Below are 5,000 nucleotides of genomic sequence, written 5' to 3'. Positions count from 1 at the left end.
CTTCACAAAGTGCTTAGCCCCAGTCATTGCTTTTTGCAGGCAGAAGAAAATTCAGATTTACCTATACTTTGATGACTGATTTAAGCAAGTTCTCAGGAACAGCTATTAAAGGATCTGGAATTCATAAAGACTCTTCTCTCTTCACTGGGTTGCACTCTCAATGTGGAAAAATTGAAAAAGGTACCATCCAAGGAGATGACATTCCTGGGAGCAAGTCTGAACACAGCCGCCCAGATTGTATATCTCACCCAGGAGAAGCAGACAACTTTTTCAGTTTAGTTCAAGGACTTGGCAAGCCTTTTTCAGCTCCCTGCAAGGAAATACCTGCAAGCTCTGGGATTCATGGCATCTTGTATTCTCATGATTCCATACGAGGAAATTGCAATGGTACCTCAAGAACATTTGGTGTCAAGACACAGAGGACCTGGATATGATGATTCCTCTGCTTCCATCTCTGCAGGTGGAGTTTCTATGGTGGGCAACAGCCTGTCTACAAAACAAAGGCATGCCTTTTCGGACACCTCTTGCCACTCAAGTTTTGACTACAGATGCATCGGTCTACGCCTGGGGAGCACACCTGGATGGCAGGTGTGTACAGAGACATTGGAACATCCAGCAGATGCACCTGCACATAAATCTAAGAGTAGATTGCCGTTCAGCAGGCCTTACTAGCTTGGCATCTTCTTTCTCCAGGGATCCTGCTTGTCAGAACAGGCAACACCACAGTCATGTGGTACATCAACAAGCAGGGAGGGATTCACTACCTCCTGTGCAGACAGAGCATGAGTCTTTGGTCCATGGCAGCATCCCTGGACCTGTATTTCCAAGCTCAGTTTCTTCCAGGAAGGCTCAGTGTTTTGGCAGACCAGTTGAGCAGGCAAACCCTGGATCCTCACGAGTGGCAGCTGAACAGAACAGTCTTTTACAGCATCATTCAACATTTGGGTACTCCTCAGGTGGATCTTTTCTCCTCCTCAGACAACCATCTGCTTCCTCTCTTTTGCACCAGACAGCAGCACAGCAGAGCCTGGAAAGTGGATGCTTTGTCCTTCCCTTGGACGTTGCTATCAGTGTACGCCTTTCCTCCTCTTCCTCTTCTTCCCAGCGTATTAGTGAAGATCAAGGATGAATGTCCAAGGACTATTATCATAGCTCTGGACTGGCCCAGACTGCATTGGTATCCGCTGCTTCGCAGTCTCTCCCATCTTTCTCCTTGGCATCTTCCTCTGAAGCCAGATCTTTTGGTTCAGGAAAGGGGAAACGTTCTACATCCTCATCTTCAGTCTCTCCATTTGGCAGCATGGCTCATTGTATGACTCCTTCCCTTTCTTCCTCCCTTTCCCAATAGTTGGTTGATGTGCTGAGGGAGGCCAGAAGGCCTAGTACTAGGAAATCCTATGCTGGCAAATGGGAAAGGTTCTCTCAATGGATGCAGGCTAGAGGGGATTCTGCTTCTCAACCTACCCTTCCTCTGATCCTGGAATTCCTGTCTGATTTGCTTCAGGATGGTCTTTCCTTTTCTTCTGTCAAGATCCATGCTTCAGCCATCTCTGCTCATTGTTCTCTTGAACAGCCCATTTTCTCTCATGCCCTGATGAAAATGTTTTTCAGAGGTGCTTGCAATTTAAAAGCTCTCAGAAGAGCACCTACTCCAGCCTGGGATCTTAATTTTGTTCTGGAGAAACTCACTCTTCCTCTTTTTGAGCCAGCTGCCTCTACAGATTTCAAGTTTCTCTTGTGGCAGACTGCCTTCCTCTTGGCTATAACTTCAGCAAGGAGGGTTTTGGAGTTGCAAGCTTTGATATCTGAGGAGCCTTTTCTTATTTTCCATGCAGATAGTCTCTCTTAGGACTAATCCCTCCTTTATGCCTAAGATGGTTTCAGCCCAATCAGTCCATACACCTTCCTACCTTCTTTCCTAATCCTCGCAATAGAGGTGAAGGGATCCTACATTCTCTTGATGTACACAGACAGCTCAGGTTTTACCTGGACAGGACTAAGGATCTTCGGAGGTCAGCACAGTTATTGATCAGTTTTGTCCCTGGAGCCCAGGGCAAGGCTATTTCTAAGCAAACCATTTCTAAATGGATTGCACATTGCATTACCTTTTCTTATTCCTTTCATGGCAAAACTCCGCCTCAAGGGGTTAGGACCCACTCTACTAGAGCGGCTTCCAGTTCTGCAGCCTTTCTAAGGGGTGTCCCTGCTAAAGACATTTTAGAAGCTGACGCATGGTCTTCTGTTAAGACTTTCACAAAGCATTATAATTTGCCTCTGTTTTCCAGAGCCAGGGCAGGGTTTGCCACTGTGGTGTTGCAGGGCATTATCTACAACCCTTGATGCTGTTGGTTCCTCCCCCCTTTTTTCTCTGGGCTTTGGTAATCAACCCATTTGTTAGGACTGCAACAGTGAAACACGATGAACATAGTACAGTTGTGTACACTTACTATAAATGTATATGTTCAAGTGTACTCACTGTTGCAGTCCTGATTTCCCTCCCTCCTTCCCCCTTTTTGTGGTCCTCTCCTATTCTCTTTTCCTGAGGTACAGGCTTAATTTATTTGTCAAAGTGATTTTTGGTTTAACCCTTATTTTCTGGGGGCTCCTGACTGTTATGGCAAGAAAGACTGAGGAAATCACGTCGGCTGCCTCCTTTTGTATCAGACGCCCTGATGTCTTTTACAACTGACGGCATTTTTACTTAACTTTCGTATTCTGGCCGACTTGAGGGCTACCTGGAGCCAGATAACCCATTTGTTAGGACTGCAACAGTGAATACACTCTAACATCTACATTTATGCTAAGTGTACACAACTGTACTTTTTTGCTGTCTGGTAGCAAAGAAAGAACGTAGATAGATAATAGAGGAAGCATCAGTCAGAAGAAGCTATAAATATACAGGGTGAATTTTATTTATTCAATTTAAAATGCAGACTGTTTTCCAGACTCTGTTTGTGATGTATGTATATACATGCACAACTGCAGTATTTTATGTAAAGTCATTCCTGACTGAGGAATGCATCAATCTACCAAGTTTTCCTTGGTGCTAAAATGATGTCAGTGATCTCCCGTAAAAGGTAAAAGCTTAGCAACTGGATGAAAATACCCAGTATGCTATTGTCATTTCCTTCACCTGTTTGTGTTGTAACTGATTATATAGTCTAATAAGTTTTTCTAATTTTAATAGTAATTTTAATAGATGAGCTGTTTTTCATAATCATTTTAATACGGCATATTTTACATTTATTTTTGAATAACGTTAAACATTCCAAGGGTGTTTCAGGCTTTTGGCGAGGATCACATTCTAATCCTATAATATGCAGTAATCAGTTTGGCAAGCATAGTTAACGTCAGTATGTTATATTTATTTCACTGAGCATCCAATTTTTAAAACTAGTCATTATGAAATAGCTGGCCTTTCCATAACTATAGCAAAGTGAAATCTGGCTTCCTAGTTTTCACCTTTGTATTTTTCTGTTTCCTGCATATTTCAAAGTGTTATACCTATGAAAAGATGATGTTACCAGATACTTGAATTTACAAACAAGGGACAAGTATTATTTTGTTGCTGCAGTACAGATATTTGTGTAATATGTCAGTGAACTGTTTTCTTGTCTTTAGGTCATCACATGAATGAAATTCTCGTTCAACATGCTACAGAACACAAAACTTGTGATCCCTCCATCGTGGCTGGATTTGTATTACTGTGTTCGTTTTTATTTACGAATCTGTTGGTACGTAGTACAGTGAGTATTGCTGAGGAGAGCATCATAACTGCTCATTGGAGGAGTGCTGTTCTTCGCAATTCATCTTCTGTTAGGGATTATTCCAGAGTGCATCAGCTGATTAAGCAGGTAAGCATTGTTTACGAAAGAAAGTGGGTCTTTGGACTTAACACTCTTTTGTAGTATTCATAGTATTTGAAGTGCATTTTGGGTGAGATTTACAAAACTGATGTGCTGAGATAGTAGCATTTTTACTTGAAACTAGTATAATTTACTTACTACCTTGACTAGTGAACACATTTGCAGGAGCTCCACACCAAGTATAAAGGTAGATAGCAGTGAAACTTAACACAAGTGTACATTTTTGCAACAGAACAAAAAATATAATTTGTTTAAATTCATTTGTCTTATACTGTACATAGATTTTAAGGGGAAACTGGAGAATAGTAGTAGATTTCTTAAATTTTAAGCTCTTGCCGACTTGACTTCTCTTGAATGTTCTGGTAGTATAACCCTGCAGTTGGTTAACAGTTTTTACTTATCTGTTTGGTAATTAGTTTGGTGTGTTATTAGACAGTCCTTGAATCCATGATTTGAAGTGATTTTTACATTGAATAGTGGGGATGTGGTCAGGATACTGAAGCGGTTGCCCTTCTGTTTGTTGAAAATGTTTGGGCTCTTTAACACTGAATTAGCCAGAATGTTCATGTGGGATTGTTGAACGTTTTTTCTAAAGATCGTTTTAGTGTTCTGACGGATTTTAAGATTTCTGAGTTTCTCTTATTGGAGACAGCTCAATGAAGAGAACAAAACTGGTCAAAATGGGTTGGAAAGTAATTGTCAGAGAACAGAGTAATCACAGATGAGCTCACAAGTCTTCAAAGGGCATGCTGTGGGGTTGTGGTGGTGATCTGGTCTTTGATCTGTTGATGCTTTGTGCAATTTCTGTCAAATGTAATGCCTTGCGTATTGAAATAATGTCATATACTAGTGACTCAAAGAACTTGAGCTGCAGTGTTAGGTGGGACATGTGGGTAATCTGCTTTGGCATGGATTCTCAAACAAGAAATGCAAAATTGTACTCATCAGAAAACAAACCCTTGTTGCTCTTAAGATGTCTACCCTGGGTAGATTAAGAAGTCAGTAAAATGAACCCGCAGGTAAATATCTGAAGTCAGTAAAATGAAGCCCTGGGTAATAAACTGAAGTCTTTGTACAGTGTAAGCAGGTTTAACTCGAACCTTGCAGTATATTAACTTCAACTAGCGAAATACC

The 5,000-nt window shown here is 41.3% G+C and overlaps 1 protein-coding gene across 3 annotated transcripts in view; it reads left to right on the top strand.

Moving 5' to 3' along the window:
• Window positions 1–3,626: 3,626 nt before the first annotated feature.
• RAPH1 (Ras association (RalGDS/AF-6) and pleckstrin homology domains 1) overlaps window positions 3,627–5,000 on the top strand; it is a 2,904,638-nt gene continuing 2,903,264 nt past the window's right edge. For all 3 annotated transcript variants that reach the window (XM_044060647.1, XM_044060646.1, XM_044060645.1), the window contains exon 1: window positions 3,627–3,854. The gene's annotated coding sequence lies outside the window, so the exon portion shown is untranslated. The remainder of the gene's footprint in view (window positions 3,855–5,000) is intronic.

Source organism: Protopterus annectens, chromosome 2.part0, assembly GCF_019279795.1.
Source record: "Protopterus annectens isolate FY-2018-M chromosome 2.part0, PAN1.0, whole genome shotgun sequence".
NCBI lineage: Eukaryota > Metazoa > Chordata > Ceratodontiformes > Protopteridae > Protopterus > Protopterus annectens.
The sequence above is the reverse complement of the archived record's forward strand: the minus strand, read 5'-3'. Positions and strand labels throughout refer to the sequence as shown.